The 21,242-nt window shown below is 50.3% G+C and overlaps 1 protein-coding gene and 1 long non-coding RNA gene across 3 annotated transcripts in view; both read right to left on the bottom strand.

Annotated features, from left to right (window-relative positions):
• Positions 1–21,242, bottom strand: part of PPM1L (protein phosphatase, Mg2+/Mn2+ dependent 1L) — a 68,408-nt gene that overhangs the window by 30,903 nt on the left and 16,263 nt on the right. The window lies entirely within an intron of this gene.
• Positions 5,672–18,109, bottom strand: LOC311441517. 2 transcript variants are annotated; one of them, XR_014696007.1, is made up of 4 exons: positions 17,798–18,109; positions 15,226–15,423; positions 6,554–6,669; positions 5,675–6,464 (listed from the first exon to the last, which is right to left on the bottom strand). It is a non-coding gene; the product is annotated as an uncharacterized lncRNA (long non-coding RNA). The 2 variants fall into 2 exon arrangements; XR_014696006.1 differs by lacking the exon at positions 15,226–15,423 and having other exon boundaries at positions 5,672–6,464; positions 6,554–6,701.

Raw genomic sequence — 21,242 nt, 5'->3', positions numbered from 1 at the left:
GATGAGGACGAGAAATGGGAGCAAATCATTTGGAGCAGGGAGCTGCTGGAGCCGAGGCTCTGTGCACGTGGGCTGCTGCTTGGCGGCTGCCGCTGAGCCAGACACAAACAGAGAAGGGAAAACAAAATGGGAAAGAGTCCCGGCGTGCTGGGGACGGCTGGAGGAGACGGTGCCAACACCGAGCAAAAAAGGATCAAACCGGATCTGGGAATGTTGTGGGTGTGACAGAAACCAACCTAAATAGAGACAAATCAGATACCAACAGGAAGCGGTGGGGAAAAGCCTGGCAGCCACACAGGGCGTAGAAGACAGAAAGCGATCGGGGAGCCAACATCCTGGTACGGCGCCGCAGCCAAAGGAAAATGAGATCGCTTCGGGAAGATGATAAAGGTGGGCACCCAAGGCTGTGTGGCTGAGCCACAGCCACGGCTTGCACAGAAGTTTCCTAGTTAAAAACGGCGGTGGGTGGGCAAAACGAGAGGCATCGTGCGGCTGGAGGAACAGGGAGCGTGCCCGGCTCCGGAGACATGAGCTAAAGAGCAAAATATTTGACATATTCCTAACCCTCGGCAACAAAACCTCCTCATTGTGCTGCAGATAACACAACAAGCCGCTAAAAACACATCTGGGGGAGTAATTTATACGCATTTTTCTAAATAAAGCATTTGAAGAATCGCATTCCTGGTGGGACGACATTTAAGGGAACAGTGCATTAATTACGGGCAGCAAAAGTTCATTAATTCTTTCTTAACTGCACGCGTGCAGGCGGCAGCAGCCAGGCGGAGAAGCGAAGCAGCAAGGTGCTCTACCTGCAGGATCCTTCATAAATCAACACAAAACCCTCTGCGTTTACACTGGTGAGCATAAAACGCGTTATAAATAGATTTGTAAAAAAACAAACCCTGAGGTTACGGGTTCTCTGTCAACAAGGAAGCACCACAAAGCCCTCCTCACGCCAACATCCTATCCAGGGCTTTGTTCGCAGGTTTATTTTAGATGGGGGGGAAAAATCTTCACAAGGTTCCCCTTTGATGTGTCCCTTTTAGAATTATCTTAAGAGGCTTGCCTTGGACACGGTGCTCATCCCAGCCGCGGACAGGATGTTTGTCTGCTCTGTATTTGGAGATGGAATTGGTGTGTCCCGGAACAAACAGCAGTGCCTGATGTTCAAAACACTCCTTTCAGGGGAGCTGCCAGAAGAGAAATTGGACGAGCCCTCAGCTGATGACCAGGGAAAAAAAAAACAAAAAAAAACCAAAAAGCATTCCTGGCCCCAAACCCACCCTCTGGTGGATTTTCAGCCCCGCTGACACCCGTGCTCCACAGGCACGCGGAGGCACGGCCGTGGCCTCGGGAAGCTGTTCGTGGAACAGGCACAAAGAGCGCTAAAATCGGCACTGCTGAGACAGGAGGGGAAAAGAACAACCCCCAGCTGCCTGCTTTGGGTGTTCTTCAAAACTCTCCCATCCCACTTATTCTTCTCGGAAAGCATTTTAAATGTTCCACGTTTTCTTTAAGACAGACATTGCAAACATCAATTCTGTGCTAATTCCATGCTGCATTAATAAGTTCTTCATTATCTTTCCTGATGACGGACGTGCTGAGAGCTGTGCTAATACAGCCTGCGTTATCGCTGCTGCTCCTCACGGCACAACGGCTCCGCGAGCACCATGCAGGCTGCTCGGCTCCATTTCCCCTGACGCTGAGCCCGAACATCCCTTAATGAAGACTTCTCTCTGATGATAACTCCACGCAGCAGGGAGGGACCAGCACGTTCACAGCACTTCGAGCTTCCCAGCACTGCTGCCAGTGCTCGTCTTGACCAAGGAGGGCTCCAAAAAGCCCTGCCCGGAGCGTACGTACCCACACGGCGCCTTCACAGAGCTGGTGTCCTCCAAGCACTGCCTCCTGCGAGCAGGACAGGAACAGCAGAGGATATCGTAAAGCAGGTGCTCAGCAGGCCTGGGCTAATGCAAGAGCTGCTGCATTTCTCCTAAATACAGGACCAGAGACTTGGGGGCTGAAATGGGGTCTGCAGGCATACATATATATAATAGGAGGAGATCAGGAGGTGTTAAGAAGCAGTTATCTCACCAGCAGGAAGGATTGAGGGGGCAGTGACATCGGCACACTTCAGACAGCTGACACCTGAAAAATAAGGGTCTGCACCGAGAGAAAAAGAGCAAAGGAAAATCTGAGAAAAGAATAGGAAATGATTCATGAGGGAGTGAAGAAGAAGTCATCTGATACGGTTCCGAAGGTCGCTACGCAGAAGAGCAGACAAAGGCACAGCCGGGCACCTCGCTGGGTTTGGGGAACCAGCACGGCCAAGCGGGAGGAGAAGCGAGCGCACCCGGCTCAGCAGCAGGACTGGGAGATCACAAGCAGCAGCCAGGCTCCGCAGAGCTGGCCCGCAAAAAGGACCAGCAAAAGGAGGCTGGAACTGGAGAGGAGAGAACCCACTGTGAGCACGAAGCCTTCCTGGTGTTTGCTACCAAGCAGGCTCTTTATTTATGTAGAGCTCCCTGCGCCGGGAGGGCGGCCGCTCTTCTTTCAGCTGCAGCACACGCGATGGGGAGGGAGCTGGCTCGGAGCTCAGGTTAGCAGCTTCGATCGCTTCCTGGTTACTTTAACACATTTTAGCTAATTCAGGCTAATTGAAAGAAATTGCTCTCAAAGAGCTGCTGCCTGCAGAGCTCGCGCAGACGAAGGCGACGTTTTGGGAAGAGCTGTGACGTTATGGATAATAAAGGACCAAAATAAGGATAAAGAAAGTTCTATTTAGAAATAAATGAAGGCGAGGAACTATCTCCGCACGCCTGAATTGCCATTCCCCTCGTGACCAGCTCTCCCGGCTGATTGAAATGCACGTACTGTCCCCGGGGTAGATGGGGCGATGGAAAAATAATTACAGAAGATGATAAATGAAGTGAATTACACCCAAACCGTAGCTATAAAGCAACAACAACAAAGTCTGCTTCGTGTCTGATGTTGTGAGGTATTTTTAAGACTAGAAAGTTTAGAGGTTAACCCAATAAATAGAAAACTGCGTGCTGGTTTTAGAACCCGTGCAACAGCGCTCTTAAACACACCACAACCCGCAGCAGCTGCAGAGAAAGCCGATTTCTCCTGGTAAAGGGGAGACTCCTCAGAGCCGCGTGGCTCCAGCAGTGCCCGACCTGGGCTAACGCCAGCACCGATAGCCCTGATGGGCTAAAAAGCAATCACACCTTCTGCTTCCAGCAGCCAGACCTAGGAGCAGTTGGTATTTATTGCCTGCTCTCCACTTCATTAAATCTGGGCTGTTATAAAAGGGAAACAAGGGCGCTGTGACCGTTGTTCACATCCAACCAAGAGCTGCTTTTATGTCCCAGAGGGTGCAGCAGGTGGGATTTAATTTCCCCAATTCCAGTGATTCAAACAGCTTGGCACAAGACACTCCTCGCTCCAGGCTACGGGTAGGATCACAAAGTGCTTGCTTTACCTACAAACCTAAAGGCTGAACCACAAGCAGCACGGGGAAATGAATTTTGACCCGTGCAGCAACAGCATCTCCACTTTGTGATTTGCTGATTCTCGTCCTCTGTGGTGGGAAACAGCAGCTGGGAGAGGGACCTGCCCGGTCCCCGAGCTGCCCTCGGGTGAGCTCCAGGTGGGAGCTCAGGAATGGAACAAGCACAGCAGGTCGGGGAGCTCAGCCCCGTGTCCTGCAACTGGACCAAAGGTGCTGCTGAGATCCCTCCTGCTGGGTGCAGAGCCCCAACACGCACTGCTCTGCTGCCTCAAGTCAACTATCGCATTTTCAGAGCGCTTACATACAAGGGACACAGTAAATTGAGCTGAATGTAACGTTTAGAATGAGATTGGCCCGAGCAGCTTTTCCCTGAACAGCTCAGAAACTTGAAGTGCTGCCTTCAGGAGCGCGGGGCTGCAGATGAAATCACAGCTCTGCATTTTAATTTAATCAGATGAAATTATTTTTTTTTTCAGCTGTTAACACCGAATTAGCATCACATTGTCCATTAAAGCACCACTAGAGAAGGAAAAAGATGCAAATTAAACCTAAAGCTGCAGCTGATGCAGGGAATAGCACAGAAACTAAACATTTGGGGGGGGGGGGAATCGTGGTACAGGGGACAGGGATTAGGAACTTAACTCCAGGATGTTGAACTTTTAAGATTAAAACCTGAACAATGTTATTTTAACACTGCTGGAGTGAGTGCCTCATGAACCTTAGGACACAGAGATCCTCATGGGGCCCTGCCTGCCCAGGACACCCTAGGGATCTGCGCAAACCCCACAGCAGAGGAGCAGGAGCTCCCCTACACCTGCCAGGTCTGTGGGTGCACGCACGGCTTCGCTGGGTATGGCTCCCAAAAGACGTGCTGTACAATACCTGAAATCACTGATCTCCAGGTTTTTTCCTTCCAGAAGTTGAAGTGGCCAAATTGCTGCTGGCGCAGGGCTCACGTGTCAGGTTTTTCTCCCTAAATCCACCACAGTGTAAACGTTTAATGAATACAGTTCAGAAACAAAATAAAAGCCTCAGCTCGGAATTAAAGGATGCTATGATAGAGTCAAGATTTGAATTTCAGATGTAATTTTTGCTGCTGGTGTTAATGGAAATCACTCGTGAATACAGCATCAAGCATCTTGTTGTCAGGTACCCTGCGAGATGACTGAAGGCGAAGCTCAGTGCACGGCACCGCCTCCTTCCACTACTTCGAAGAAAAGGTTTACAAACCCAAGTTCATAAGGCAAGTTAGAAAAACCTGTTTTTACCAAAAGCCCCCTGAAGTCGCAATCGTGGCTCAGCAGCACCAAGCTGGGGAGCAGGGGCTGCACAGGGCCATCCCTGCTGGACAACAGCCCCCAGGTTTTGGGGGATGTGCTGTGCGTGAAGAACAATTTGCATCCCGTGTGTAAGAGTCAGAGCTGGGGTTGTGCTGCTGAATTTGAGCTCTGATGACTGGATGTCTGAGCAGTATTTTTAAATGTTAGCAAGCAGAGAGCACGCAAAGCAAAGGATCAGCAGCATGACTGTTATTCCAGCTGCTGCTGCCCTACAGAATTATTTAAGGAAATGGATTCGGTTCCATTTCTGAAATCCTTCACGCTGCTGAAATTCCAGCTGCCTCCCAGTCACCACTGAGACCTCCCCTGTGGGCTGAAAAAGGCAAGACAGGAGCAGGGATGAGAAGGGGAAAGCTCAGGAAGGCCGAGGGGGCTCTGGCCAGCTGGAAGAGCCGCCCCGCAGACACCTACTGCACCCAGAGCCCAGGAGCAGGCGTGACACAAGCAAAGAAAGCACGAGGTAAAGTTTCAGTTCCAGAGGAACGTCTGGAAGTGCACTACCAGGAACAGTCAGATTTTGAAAGGGGAAGGGAAAACCCAAGAGATTCATGCTCAGTGGTTTACACCAAGCCATTAAAATCTCCCCAAAGCAAGGGGAGACACCAGCACCAAGCATGTTAAATAGGAACGGGATTTGGGGCTTCTGGCAGAGATCGTTCAGCACAGCCACAGCTCGTGTTGCCTGGCAATCTGCAGTGGCCAGGAATTCACTCAGGGCTGCCAATCCAAGGCAATCCTGGAGTATTTCAGACAGCAACACATCCGTATAAATACACACACACACGTTTTTATGCTTCCAGCACCATGTATAATATATAAACTGCTCGCTAAGGACTACACGAGTTCTTGCTTTATACACAATGCAACAGAATTTTCCTTCCAAAGGCTGTCTCTTAAAAAAAGTCAAATCAGAGAAAACTTGTTTAAAGATAAATAATGCAGAGCCGTTCCCAGAAAAGCTGGAGGAGGAAATCCAAGAACACGCTCGCTCTGCTTTTTTTCTTACAGGAAACCTGAAGGGTTGTCTTTGTTGCTCCTGACGCCACAGGAGCGCTGCAAAGGAGAAGATTTGTTTGGGGAAGCGAGGGGTGGGCGCTGCTGTGCTCTGAGGAGACTTGGTGTTCCGCCGTCATCGCGGGCTGATGCAAATCTGAGGGCTGGAAGTGGCACAGAGCTGGTTTGTTATCCCAGGAACAGCATCCAGCCTTCAATGCGGCCAGCATCACTTGCAGAAGGACAGTTTCCTCCGCTGCATTTGTCCAGCAAACAAGATGTGATTTAATGAACTCCTGATCAGTGCACATCTGGCATTGGGCTCTATCACCTCAGCGTTCAGGATACGCACATCAATGAAATCAGTCCCATCACTGCAGTCCTTACCTTCCCACTAAGCACTGACACGAGTCCACCACCTCCAGCTTTGGGATGGGAAACCTTGCCAACTGGGCAAAACACAATCCTCTCACCCAGACGGATACAGGCACTCCATGCAGAGACGCTTTCTTTCACCCCCACCAGCTTTTACAAGCCAATTCCTAACAGGAGCTGAAGGATGTTGCACAACTTACTCTGTGCCAAGGTGTGCCGCTTTGATCTACACCCTCTTATTCCTGTGTTAGAGAAAGTGACATTTGTAAGTGCCCACCTAACACTGGAAGCCTACCAAAGCAAACACAGCGCTGCACAAACAAGGTCTCACCTGGAAAGGCGATACAAAGGAGAAGGAGTTGTTATGGACCCGAACACAATGCAGCTGCAGTTCAACCAGGACAAGCAGTACAGGAACTTGTACGGCATGAAATGTGTGCACAGGGGCTGGGCAACCACAAAAGCACACTTTGAGAGGCCTGAGCACCGACAGAGTGCCAAGAACATGACAGGTCTGTGAGCTGTGGCTCTGGGACGCAAGGTGCTGCGAGGCAGAAGCCGCGTGCCCCTGCACAGCTCCAGGCTCCTGCACAACTCCCAGCACCCTGCCGGATCTCACAGCCTGGACACTTGCTGCTGGAAAGCTTTTTGGGACCCAGAAGCAGCTGCAGGGACCTGTTTCAAACAGGTATCGCCTGGTCACTGCCGTGTGGACAAGCAGCAGGAATTTTGGGGGACAGCTGCCGCTGGGATTGCTGCCAGCGCCGAGCTGACAATTTGCCAACAGCAGAAAAAAAAAAATAAAAATAATTCACTTCTTTAAGCCCCTTTTTATAAACTTTAAATCTTGCTAATTTACTCCTATCACTGCATATGAAGCGTGACGATCTGCAGCAGCTCCCATTCCAGGGGGAAGCCGTCCTTCCAAGAGGAAGCTGTCAGGCTGATTAATCCCAACATCAAGTCACGTTATTAACATTACTGAAGGGCAGATTTTTGCTGAGCGTGAGCTGTCAGAGCTGCTCCAATGAATTTCAGCCTGCAAACTGCCACAGACCTTCCCGATACAGGAAGGTTGCCCCTTTCACTCCCAGGAGCAACGCTGAGGCAGGCAGGGGATGAGAGGACAAGAAGAGGAAAGGAGAGCCCCAGGAGAGATAACGGCTCAGAGCAGCTCTGCTGCTTCCCTCGCTGGGGAAAGGAGCAGAATAAGCTCTGGGCTCTCTCGCTGTGCCAGTAAGACTGAAGAGGGGTGTCGGAAGGGAAGAAGCCTTGAGCTGGGGAGCATAAGAAGCTTAAAGAGCCAAAAAGCCTCTTCCTTGGAAAGAGAACAGATGAAAGCAAGTGGTAAAAGGAGATGCGAGACTGGGAGAGCACGCAGGTGTGGTTCTCCAGCTGCCCCCCCTCAGAAACTTGCTTACAGAGATTCCCATAGATCAGAGCTCTCAGCAGAGCACAATAAAAGCCCATCCATCAGAGTCAACTTGACATTTTCCTGCAAAACGTGCAGGAAAGATAAAGGGTGCTTATTCAGAAACTTGTTTTATGGGCACACCTCCTGAAAGCACCTTAATAACGTACTATATTTGGATCGCCACCAAAGCCTCACGCCTCAGTAGTGAACACGAGCCACATTTTATATTTATGACAGGCAAGAAAGAGTGCAACAGACCTCCCCTGGAGACAGCAACTGGGAATAATTCCCCAGCAGAAGAGGAAGGAGGGCACCCGCTTGGTTACAGATAACCACGGGATGCTGCTCAATGCTGATAGCAGGATGTGGGAGCTGGAGAGGAGGAATTTCTGCTTTAATCCAGCACTCAGCTCTGGTCAGCACACACCAGAGGAGTTTACTCCCTGTATATCCCCACCGACAGCCTTCAAGGAAGCAGCTCTGGCTGCAGGACGGACCATGACATTCATCACCGGCAGTCAGCACCAGCAGCAACCCCCCCCAGGCTATCTCAGGAGCCAAATTCTCCACGTTCAGCGCAGGGGGAGCCTCAGACAGAAATCTGGCCTCGCACACGGTGCTTCAGTGCAGGTCGCAGGACGCTTTCTTCCTCCCAAACCCCAGGTGTGAACGGTCACGAGACTGAAGAGAAGCCAGGCCACGGCTTTATCGCAGTGAAGGCCATTAACACAAATGCTTCCCTGAAGAGCAGAAGGAGAATGATATTTCTGGTATCGAAAAGGACGTTTTGCATCATCAGCAAATGCTCTGATGCGTTCTTCTGCCTCACCTCCACGCTAATGGCCCAACACCAACAGGCCTTGCTGCCTTCTCAGCTGCTCCGAGATAAATATTAATGACAAAGTACGGGGTAAGCACTCGAGTGGTTCCTCTGAAGCTACTTTACACTAAATAGGTACTTTAAAATATGTTTTTGCAGCAAATCCTTTCCTCTATTTGCTGGCTTTGGCTTGGGTTTCTCCTCAGTCACACTTAAAGCTCACATAAAATAGGCCTGATGGCTGTGAAGAGCTGGCTGTGAAGAACAGGAGCTCTGCACCCAGCAGCGAGGGCAGTGAGGAAGCAAAGTGTGATTTGACACAAACCTCCCTGGACAAACCTTGTCCCCGAGGGGTGGCCTTGCGGGGTGGGCTGCTCCTCTCAGTGCTTGGCCCCTGCCCCGTGTCTCCTCCAGGCCCCGCTGCGCTGTCCTCAGGCAGATCCCTACTTCCCGATCGGATCAGGGCCGGAGCCTGTCCTGAATGAAAGTTTAATGCAGCTTCACTCATAAAACAAACATGAGTGAAATGAGCGTTGCACTGGGTAAAGGATCCTCCTCGTGCCTCTGAAAGGCACTGACGGTGTCTGTGTGTCCCGAGTGCTCGTGCAGGGGAAATCACCGGTCATTTCTTCAAGGCAGGGCTCTGCTGCCTGCCTGCTCGCAAGGATGCTGTTCGTGCTCTAACAGGCGACGTATGGTTTGCAGACAGCAGCCAGGCACTGCACTTTCTGCTTTCCTCCTCCTCCGAGCAGACATTTTCACAGAAGTCATCCACGCCACACGTTACAGCAGCCCGCATCCCCAAGTAAATGTAAGATGAATGGTCTCTCGTTGGCACTTTCTAAAAATAGCTCAGATGCACATCGTGCTATGAATAATTCCTCAGTTTAGGAATATTGAAGTGCCTTTTAAGTTCTAGGCTGCAGCCTGCAATTTGGACAAATGGCGCTGCCAGGGGCCCTTCATTCAGGCAGGGTAAGCCGCTGCCGTTTGCTCGTAGCAGCGTTGTCGCCAGCGCTCCTGTCTCCAGCTCCTCAGGCTGATTTGCTTTCCCGACGCCATCCTTCACACATCCATATTCATTCAGGCTACCACGGGGGTGTTTTCCATTCCTAACTCTCAGATATCTTCACACCTGCCAATTACTACACCCAAAGGCAACAGAGCCCGGGATAATCCCAGCTCATCAGGCTTGTCCCCAAAGGACAGGGGATGGAGCTGCCAAGGCCAGCTGAGACCAGCATAATAGAGGAGGAGGAGCTGCGAGAGGAGGCAGCAGCAGCTGCTTCCACCAGCCAGGGTCACCCTTCATTGTCCCCGTGTCCCCTCAGCCATCTCCCCCAGCTCAGAAATCCTGCTGGGACTCCTGGTGTTGCCCCCTGCCCTGCCCCAGCAGCACCCCTCTGCCTCCCAGCCGTGCCCAAGGCTCGTGGTACAGCCAGGAGGAACGACCCCATCTCACTTCTAGGTTTCACCAGCCCCTGGGGCTTGTCAGGTGTGAGCTGAGCCTCAACTTTTTGAGCTGAGCCGTGAGGGTTTTTTGGTATCTACACTTTGCAGATCAGCTTGAGACAGTGCAGCTTTGTCTGTGAAGACAGAAAACATTCACAACTGCATTGAAATCATAACAAAAGGCAGCTGGGAAACCTGCGGCCACCAACTTCTGGACTTCAGATGCCTCGCCCAAAACTATTTTGTATTTCAATCTGCTCACAAAGTAGCATGGGCAAACTAAAAAATGGATGCTTCTCAATGAAGAGGAGCTAGGTAAACACATGCACCAAATCCAGAGCGTATCATTTTGCAGAAGCATAAACACAACGTAGTTGTTTTACTGCATCATAGAAAAAAGCCTTGGAAAAACCTCATCCGATTTAGAAGGGGCAGGAGTAAGCCTGGACACGGATTTGATTCACCAAGTTAATTAGGAACCCGTTTTACTTGCATTAACCGCATATTGATCACAGCAATTACCGCTGATGAAGCTGGAGAGCTGCTTCAAGCACGTGCCAGGCGCAGCGAACGACACGGCTCTCCTCTCGCTGACCACCGTGGAAACAAGAGCCCTCTGATGCACCCCTGGTGTCGCTTGCTGATTTTCTCATCTCGATGAACTTAACTCCCAGTTACTTAGAGGCAATTTAGGAAGAGTCACGCTTTAATTGACGGTTAATTGCCCAAGGGCTTAATTGCTTCCTTACATGTGAAGTTGGACAGGAAAAAACTATCATTAGGGCCTGTAATTTAGCACAGAACTTTCTGGCTGCCAGCAGCCCGGCCTCAGCAGGGCCTATAAATAGCAGGGACGGGAGCTGTGCAGCGCCGTGCCGCACGCAGGAGCTCGGGGCCAAGGCCCTGGAGCTGGTGGCAGCAGCAGGACAGCCACCGGTGTCATTCCTGGAGCTTGGTACTCAGCGGGGTGCTGCCAGCAGGAGCATCACGCCGGGTGCTGCTCACCAAACCCACCTGGATGCCCGCTTTTGGTCAGGACAGGAACCAGTTGCAGGGTTGCAAGTGGTGACCTGGCTCCTGGCCGGCACACCACGATGTGTTCGAGCTCGCGGTGAGCATCAGCACATCAAATTGTTCCAAGCACAGCAAACTGAAGAATCCCAAGCATTTACGTAACGGAGGCACCAAGGACGATCACAGCAGCGTTACTTCCCCCAGTCTTTGCAGAACGGCCGCCTTAAAGAGCTCTTCTCATTCATTCCCTTCTCCTGAACGCCCCAATTATTCCAACAGCTCCAGGCACTATGTCCCAGCACCTTGTACACCAGAAGCTGAGATCCCGTTCGCCAGGACAGGCAAACTAACACAGCCTGTATTTACCGTGCTGCAACGCCGGCTGCCTCTACAAGTGTTCCAGGGCAGTTTCTGTCAAACAAGGTTTGAAAGCTTTTATCCATTTTATCTCAATAGAAAAAACAGACTTTAAAGTGCCAATCTTCCTACAAAACGTTACGTTGACATCACTACTCAACTTCATCATCATTACTAAACTTTCTCTAAGCGTGGCCATAAGTAAATAACTTCCCCCCTTGCCATTTCAGGCCGCAGAAGCAGCTCCGTGCTGCTAACTGGGCTACGGCACTGGCAAATCAAAGAGGTGAGAGAGAGCGCACGGTGCTGGGGAGAACATCTGGGGTTTGGGGCTCTTCAGGGAAACAGCTCTAAAAACAGAACCTGCAATCCTTCGACTACACAGCTCTGCTAATTCATTCCTGGTGGTGATGGTCGAGGAGAAGTAACTTTGTTCCGTTCTGCTGCTGATTTCCCTTTCTCTCGCCCTATACTCGTACACTTTGATATCACTTTGGAGTGCCTAATAAAAATACACATGAATTCAGAGGGACAGATTACAGACGGATCAAATACAATTAAACCTCCGTCTCTTCTCCTGCTGCACAACCAGGAGCAGAACTCACCCTGCTTTTCTGTTACAGCAAAACCTGCGGTGCCTCCATCTCATTTGAGATGTTAGGTGATTATTTAACATTACCCATACAGTTCTTTGTAAAAATCTGAGAGAAAAAGCAACTGGAAGCACCCGTGGCTGTGTAAATACCCAAGGTATTTTGTCATTCGGTTCCCTGCTCCACCACCTAGCATGGTGCCTACCACACCTCCCGTGGGATGGATTTCCATCTCATCACTCTATAAATTTAAGCGTATTTCCGAACAGAACCCCAGGCTGTTCGAGCCACCCGGCCACACGGCTATCGACGTGTGAAGCCACCAAGCCCAGGAGCCAGAGCCGAAGCTTCAGCTCCCTCCAGCACCACGCACCTGGCAGGCGGTAAGAGGAGAGCTGCGTCTCCAACAACTCATTTCTCTGGAGAAATGAATCCAGTTTCCGTCCAGCAGCCCAAAACCAAGTGTCCCCAAAGGGAACCAGTTCCAAGTTGATACCTAACTATATTTCACTAGGCCTAAAGAGGTCTCTCCAAAGCCATCCAACTACGGTTACACGTGTTTTTTTTTGGCCTTAAGAGCCAAGAAATTAAAAACCAAGCGCGTTGTGCTCACAGCACAGTAGTTGTTAAGGGGAAGCCTAAATTGATCCGACTGGGGAATCATATGAAAGAGCAAGACACGGGCCTGTGATCATTTATTTCAGATTCCTAGCAGCTCCTGGGGAACCGTTTGTGCGCCTGCATCACAGGCAGACGATTTTATCTTCTGTGAGTAAAGAGGACCCGCATCCGAGTGGCAAGCTCTGAGAGGATTCATTCCCAGGCTGGGAATAAAGCCTGGCACTTGTTATGGAGCTTTATTACACCACATAAACCCCAAAGTGTTTGCTCTTCGCATCCCGAAGCCACTCAGGCTACCATTAAACGTCACTAGGTAGCTTTCTAATCCTCGTTTTTTACTGCCTGTGGGAGAGCTGGATTTTAATATTTGGTATCATTAAACATTTAGCTGGATGCTTACACGCTCCTCAGCCCTCTGATATCCAATTTGGGCCCATCTGTTAGGGAATGACTAGGGCCCAATTCACCGGGCTCGTGTCAGACTTTCTGAATTATAAAGACCAAACCCCCACAGAAACAGGGGGAGGTGCCAGCAGTAGCTGGGAGGGGTGCTGGTCCCCGTGACACCGACCTGAGCAGAGGAGCAGCAGGGCTGGCTCAGACACGAGATGCTCAGTGAAGTTACCTGGCACTGCCTGGACATTTCCAGGTTTTTCTGAGACGCTGCAAATCCACGGCTGCACGGTTCCCTCTGCTCAGAGCTCAGCAGATGGCAGCGGGCGATTTGGGGATGCAGCTGAACGACGCCACCGGACTGAGCTTCTAAACAAGGTTTTATCTGACACCCAGAGCCCCTTTCTGAACACCGGCACTAAACAGAAAGCTTTTGTCACAGCAGCCGAGCCTCCTCCAGAGTGGGCTGACATTCCTGCGAAAGAATAAGGCGCCTGAGAGAGCCAAAGCCTCGCGAGGAACAATCGCCTCCTATCAGCACCGACGCAAAGCAGGCGGGCTGGGGCTCTCAGCAGTTTTGGTTTCACACACAGGACGCATTGTTCTGCTTCGCTTTCTCTCCCTGTCCTCACGGCGCCCGAGCACAAGCGCTGCCTGCTGGGGAAGCACCTGCGGTTTCTGCAGAGAGAGAGATTTGTTGGACCAAGGGTGGGCCCCGAACTCCATCGCATTAACAGAAGGCTACCTGCAGCGGACGACTTCTCCAGGAGATGAGATAGGACCCCACAAAGTGCCAGAGCACCGCAGGGCAACTCCTCGCTCTACCCACACGAGCTGTTGGCTATCAAAGAGCTGGATGCACGGCACGGGCAGATCCCCCGTCATCCAGAGGGCTTCAGAAATAGCTTCAAATCCAGGAATGTGTTCATTTGGCATTACAAACAGATTTAACTACAGCTCCCCCGCCCCCTGCTGTGTTCCACATTCGTATTGCAGAAGTGATAAACGGGCAGGGGAAGGCAAGCCAGGCACTAACAGCTCTGCTGGCAAGGGGATAAATCAGAACTCAATAAGCAGTCGGACGTTGCCACGCAGTTCATGTGCAAAGCTAACCAAAGAGTAAAACATTGGACTATGTTTTGCAGTGGCTTTTTATTTCGTTACTGTTAGCACCTCTTTCTGTGCCTGGCCATTGCATTCAGCACCTCTGAAAAGCTACGTGCTCGTGCTGTATAAGCCCAGACCACAATTTGTGTGAATAAAACCTGAAAATTTCCTCCCAAACCCATGATTTGTGTAAAACACTGCTGCTCCTCCAGCAGGGGAAGCCAGGGCAGGGGGAATGTGGGACCTAACAGGGAAAGCAGGCCAGGACGTGAGCTCGGAGCCGAGCGTAGGCCCAGGGCCGGCAGCCTCACACGCAGTCACTGCTCGGAAACAGCAGCCAGAAAGAGGAGACGCCCGGCACGAGGAGATGGATGAGCACGTCGTGGTGCTGCAAAATTTAGCCCTGGGGCGTACAGCCTGCCAGTCAAGGAAATTATAAGAGGAAGGGTGATAGATGATGGGGGCCTGGCCACTGAGAGCTTAGCTCAGGGAGAACGAAGGGTGAAAACTGCACATCTTAACCTGAGGCTTGGAGGGAGAAACAAAGGGCAGAGAGGACAGCTTTCACTGACTCCAGAACATGGACAGGGAGAAAGATGGGACAAAAAGGTGCTGACAAATTAGTATGAAGGAGATGAGGAAGATAAACTAGTGCCCAGGAAAGGCTGGGACAAAAAACCACTGGGAAGTCTGAGTTGATCACGATCATAGGATGAGAGAGAGCTACAAAGAACACCAGAGAGCCCCAGGTTTTAGGGAGAAAGATGCTTTCAAGGATGTGAAGAACTGCAAATCCTGCATAAAAACACAAGTGAGAATACTGAAAGTGAATAAAAGATTTTGCCACAAAAACGACTGCATCAAGATGGGGCTACAGAATGGATCACAAGGGCAAAGAAAAGCTAAATGCAAAAGAGTCGGATTTGTTTTCCCTCTCCTGTTGGGGACTGCAGCTCTGTCAGCATCCCCCCATTTAAAGGGCAGAGAGTTTGTGGGTACAGCTGGAAGGCAGCTCGAACAAGTATCAGATCAGGGGGGATGGCTAGGCAGGAAGTGCAGAGTTACCTTTGAAACCTTAGGAACAGCACCCCGCAGGAGCATCGTGGAGCAAGTGTGACAGACTGGTGCCAAAATACAGGCGGAGAAAGGCACTTGGCAAAAAAAGGAACCAAGCAGGGCTGGTGCCAAGGGACAGCTCGTCAGGTGCTCCAAAGGTATCGGCATTCACCTACCTGGCATCGCATCCTGCCTAAGAGAAAGACGGGTCCCAAAATTATTCCAGGCAATGCTGGGATGGGACAGGATAACTTGCAAGGGGGAGCACCCAGGTTTGGCTGTCCGAGCTACGCCAGGACCAACTCGTGCTTATCGGGTCAGGGGGCTGCTTTATGCCATTTCCCAGCACAGCAAAGCTACAGCTCCAAGGAGACCTGAAAAAGCAAACAGGCTTCTGAAAGAAAATCAGCATTTCAATTCTACGCATCAGGATTCCCACTCCTTCCAGAGGACAGCGCGCTCCGCCCAAACTAACAAGTCAATGGATGACAAATACGTGAATCTAAATGCAGCGCTGGGAACAGGCTCTTCTCTGCTGAAGTTTTCAGACCCATTTATAGCATCCACGAGTTTTTTCAGAACTAATTTAAAACAGTTCTCGTAAGGTTAATTCAGTTCCTCTCTCTACTGTCTCGGTTTCATTGCTGGTTCTCCAGCAAGGCAGCTTAATCCCTCGCTCTCCAAATTCTTTATAAAATTATATGCTTACCACACGGATAATCCTTATTGACAAGCAACCCATTAAAAGCAAGGCGAGATTCCTAGAAGGCTTATATGAGAAAAATAAAGCAGAATAGCTTCTTTAGGCTCTGGAAACAAAACTTATAAAGCAACAATAACCAAACCATGTTATTATTTCTAGAATAGCATACTTTGAAGTATAATTGATTCTGCACAGAATCAATTTTAAAATTACAGGCTCACTGTTTCTTGTCTTAACCCCTTCAAAATGTTGCCTTCAGAGCAGGCTGAAAGGAATTTGAAGAAAATTGCTACTCTAAAATGTCCCTGAGCCTTTATAACTGCAACATCTTCAGAGCTTTCAGCCCTCACATTTGTCACGTGAAGCTGTTTTCAGTGCATGCAAGAAACTCATCAATTTGTTTATCTATTTCCCTCTACCAGCTTGAATGCCTTCTGCCATACAATACGGACTGAACACCCAGACACCTCTTCTGTGGCTAACTCAGCAGACGGAGGCACAAAGGCACTTCTCCCGTGTTCCCTGCTACTTCCACAGCTCTCCTACAGATCAGCTGGTGATGAAGTGCTACCCCTCGGTACGTGCATCACAGCAGCTCTGCCTTCACCTTTTTAAAAACAAAGCCAGAGATGACACTCACCTTTATCTTTATGAACACGACAAGCAATCTTTTTTCCTTTCAAGGTTACATTAATACAAATAAAAGCTCACCAAGCCCCAGACCAAGCATCCAAAAGGCAGAGGCAGAGCTGGCTGCCGCCCCCAGCCCGCTCCCTTGGCGCAGAGGAGGAGGCCAATTACCCCACCTGCCGTGCTGCGAGGCAACGCCGTGTCTGGGGCCTTATTCCTAAAACCTGCAGCTATTATTAGACAATCTCTGCCTTCTCTCTCAAGTTTTGCTAAGCCGAAGAGGCGACACAAAACACGCATCAAACGGAACGCCTGCTTTTGCATTAAAGGAATTAGGAATTCCTAAACGCAGCCGAGAGGATGCCAGACAGGTCAAGCTGCGCGGAAGCCAATTTGGAAGCGCGCACGTTCCCAACTGCAAAGCGAAAATAAATCACAACAGCGAGAAGCTGTGAGACGCCGTCAGCGAGGCCAGGACAACAGGAGCTACCTCACCCAGCAAATACAGCACCGCGTCACCGCGCTGGGATGGAAGCTGGCTGCCGTGGGGAGTGCTGGCTCAGGGGAAGGCAGCGCCTCACCTCTCGCTTCAGCTGCTGAGTTTATCACAGTACCACGTCCAGGAAAGCAAACCAAGCAACATCAAGCCAACACCACCAACTTCTAACTCCTATTCCAGCCCCAGGTGGGCAGGCAGTCCCTTTTCCCTTCTACCCTCACCGTTTTCCTAGGAGCAGGTCACTCCCTTCTAGCCGCCTCCTGTCTGGAAAACGCCACTGCTCTCTGGAGGAGCGCTGCTAAGAATAAGCCTCAGCAGAGCGACAGCTTCGTTACACGAGGTTTAGCTCACTACAGGTGAAGCACACACACACCAAGGGAGGCGTTTCACCCCAAAGCCATCCTGTACGCCAGCTCGGGGACACCCCGGAGGTGCCAGGCTGTGGCACGGCACCAGTTTCTGTGGCCTCCGTGACAGGATGCCCGGAGCTGGTGCCAAGAGAGCCGCGCATCTCCTCCAGCTGGATTTATGGAGCTCCCAACGCAAAGGCTCCACAAAGCTCTGCTTTACTTCTCTTAATGGCTGGCAGGAGAGGAGCCGTGCTGTTGCTCCCGCTGCCAACACGCGTTAGCTCCCAAAGTGCAGCAGCTACTTTTAGCTCCGAGCCCTCGGATGCAGCCCCCACAAAGTTTCTCCTCTCTGTGCTCTGTCTGCTTCGGAGCGCTGCGATGCCGGTGGCTCTGCAGTGAACATTAACAGCACCTCCGAGGAGATTGGTTCTGCCTCTGCTACCCCAGCACGTTACGGAGCACTCGTCAACCTGCAGTAACAGTTTATTACACCAGAGACAAGGAATTCACTGTACCCATACAACGGGAGCACACAAACCGTGCACAATGTTAGTTACTGATCCTACCTTCTCCCCAGGAAGCTGCTTCTTTCACAAGGCACAAACTACGGCTGGCTTATGCTGCTGTAGCTGAAAATCGTGCAGGGAAGCACCAGTGCTTGTCTCCCACACCTCTGCAATATTTCTAAAGAAACAATTACTTCTTCTATAACTCCACAGACTGACTCAAAACCACAAGCAGGTTAACACCCAAAGGCAAGCACAGAAAGGAGCACAGGGAGCAGCACCGAATTGTTGGGACACCAAGGCCAGAGGAGCTCAGCTTACTCCTGGAGCCAGTGAAGGGGTTGGAAAGGGAGCTTTTGAAAAGGAAGAACGCTACCAACAAGGCACAGGTGTAAAAAATACAATGGCAGACCGGGTGGGGTAGAAAGCAGGTGCTGAAACGCAGAGCATGAGTCACAGAAATACTCTTATCACAAGGATCTTAACCTGAGGCACTGCCCTCAGAAGGCAAGGCAGGTTCTTTCTTTGGGAATTTCCCTTTTTTTTGGTTATTTTAGCAGTGAAACTGTGGAGGAAACAAAGTCCATGGAGAGTTCATCTAACAGCGGGGCAGAAAACTTCCACCTGCCGTGTTTTGAGTGTCCAGAAATTAAAAAAAACAAGCAGGGTAGGCAGAAGGTAGCGATGCCTGGTAAAAGGTAGGTGGAGTAACAGGATCTGCTGAATCACAGCAGCTGGGACAGAACGAAAGGAGTTGATCCTTTGGGGACTGGGCATCTCTGGCATCAGGCAGAAGAGCAGGGCCAGGGGACATTTAGGAGCCTGTGGTTGTACGGCCCCACAACCACAAAAAGCACCTGGGGAAGAGGGAGGAGAAGCGCAGGGAACGGGAGCTCCCCTGCTGCTGGCAGCTTGCCCCTGCGCTGGGTTGGGTGAACCAGGAAACCCTACAGGATTTGAAATCCTGTATGTTGGTGGAAAGTAATTCAGTGGAAACAAATTAAATGTCAATCCGCCAGCACCTCTGGATACAGCTGAACACTACGGAAATACAGACCACAGCCTGGGGAAGCCTGCTCCGAGCTGGGTTTGATGAACTGGAAAAGAAAAAGCAGGAGACTACACAGGGCAAATCTGATCACACCGGCTCCAACTCCACACCGCATCACTCTCTATATATTGATCACATTGGAGGTTTTCTAAGAGATTTTCAACAAATGTTCAGACAACATTTCAGCCCCATTAGGGCATTTTTCTTTCCCTGGTATGACCGTACTCCTGCTGCAGGTGTTTCTCAGAGGCAGCAAACACCAGGACGAGCACCTGCCAAGCAAACGCCTCCCGAGCTCTCTCTGCTCCTTGGTGCCGGCGGTTTCCACACCGGCCTTTCTTCCACAGAGGCGTCTGACAGCCTGAGAGCCTCCTGCAGACTTTTTTATCAGCTGGAAACACGTACCTCAGGAACCATTCGCTCAATTATTTTCTTAAATCCCCCAGTCCCTAGGACTGATCACAACCTGGTAAAATTTTAACACCTGCTTCACAAAGTTTTAATCCACGGAGTTTGTTTCTGTTTCCCAGTAACCTGATGGGGGCACAGGAGGAGAATTCCCACTGTGCCTCTAGGACCTTCCTGGCGTGCTCCAGCCCTGAGTGCAATCACAGCTCGCTCTATTTCCTAGATTTCCTTCTTGCCAAAATGGCATCCGAATTCAGCATGACATCTCCACGAACTATTGCCACTTGCTGAAGCCTCACGCAAACATTTAGTGCCCACCATCACACTGAGGATTTTTATTTCTGCATTTAAAGACCGGGACTTGACAATACTGAGCCCACGTGCAAATACAAATACCCGACCCACACTGCTCCCGTTACTGCCAGCAGGCTAAACCAAAAGGCACATGTCCCAAGAAAGCTGCCTGGTAAATGAATTTCTTCTAGTGCCACAGACATTTAAGCAGTGCCTCTAGCTGGGATGCTCCTTGTCTCCCAGCACACCTCTGACTTAGTGGCAGAAAGGCTGGCTGCAGGCGTGCAGGGCTCCTCACAGAGGAAGAATTAGCTGGCATTTACTTGTACCCTTTGTGTATAACAGCTGGGGCCTTTCTGGTAAGGTAAAGGAGAACGACTTCTTGGAAAACACGTATAAAAATGTATAAAATCCTGCCTTGGAAGAAATGTATGTTTAATTTCATGTGTAATTAAGAATACCAACTGGAGCTCCATGCATCACAAAGGAAGCAAATCCATCCTCCTCGCAGGGTAGTCCAAGGGCACGATTGCTTGGGCCGATCCCTCAAGCATGTAGCCCCCAGTCGAGCCCCTCTGTGCAGTTTTGTCCCCAGAAAACACTAACACATTTTCTCCTGATTCTAAGGAGAAGCTGAGTGCAAAGTAGGTTTTTGCTTGTTTGTTTGATGCAGGAGAAAAAGCAGAGATTAACACCACGTTACGTCAGGCAGCAAGAGGTTTGCAGCAGCCCACCCTGAGAGCTGTCCTGCCGCGGTCATCTCAGCCGACTAGAGGCAGTCCTGGAGGGGAAGAAGTTCAAACAAAAAAGCATGCATGAAAAAATGTGCCCAGGTTACGGCTATTTGGAACTCAGGGTTGTACCGTTATTGTGCTGTGCTTATTGGTTCTTCTTCTTCACTGTTGTAGCTAAGGAAAATATTTTGAGATCTCCTGGAACACGACTACTATTTTTTTCCTCTTTATTTAACCGTAGAGCACTGAAGAAAACTGCCCGTGTCCAGTCAAAACATCCTCAAGTTACAGATGAGTTCCGTTTCAACTGCTTTTTTCACTTCTAGAGCAACAACATGAATTCAAACTTTAATTTCTTCTCCCAGACAAACTTGCTTTGCTAGCAAAGCACCCTGCAGCTTGCAATGCAGCTGTAGCAGGCATTCCCCTAACGTGTTTTCTTGTCCCTCACAGCCTCAGGAGACACCGTGCTTTCTTGCCACACAGCTGCTCAGGTGCTAAAATAAAGAAATGCTCTCACCTCCAGCGTACAAAGCCCAGCACGGCCCTGCTGCCTGATTTCTGCCAGGTGGTTCAGAAATTAAAACACTACACGTTTTGGTGCAATAAGCAGCCTCAGACTGAGAAGTTGTAGTTGTTGGGGTGAAGAGCCCTCAGCCTGGGGCAAAAGTTTCTCTGCTGGCTTCCATAATACGTAAGCCAAATTTTCAACCTGAACTGTTGCAAACACTGAGTTCTCTGACCTCGGGAGGCCACAAATGCCATCAGGGGTTGCCATGGGCTGGTCGTTGCCCCAACACCAGACTGAAGCATCCCGGTGGAGAACAGTCATCTGTTGGGACTGGGGAAGAAGAAACAACCACAGAGCACACACGTAACTAGATCCAGATTTTAAAACCACGTTATTTGCTCCAAAGAGAAGTGATTTGCTTAAGATGGGATTAACTTTAAATGGGACTAACAAATCCAGTAATAACACAAACATCCTTTTAAAAGGCACATTTACAATAGATGCTCA

This window comes from Aythya ferina (genome assembly GCF_964211825.1).
Source record: "Aythya ferina genome assembly, chromosome: 9".
Taxonomy (NCBI): Eukaryota; Metazoa; Chordata; class Aves; order Anseriformes; family Anatidae; genus Aythya; species Aythya ferina.
Note: the sequence above shows the minus strand (reverse complement) of the source record. Positions and strands in the feature narration are given on the sequence as shown.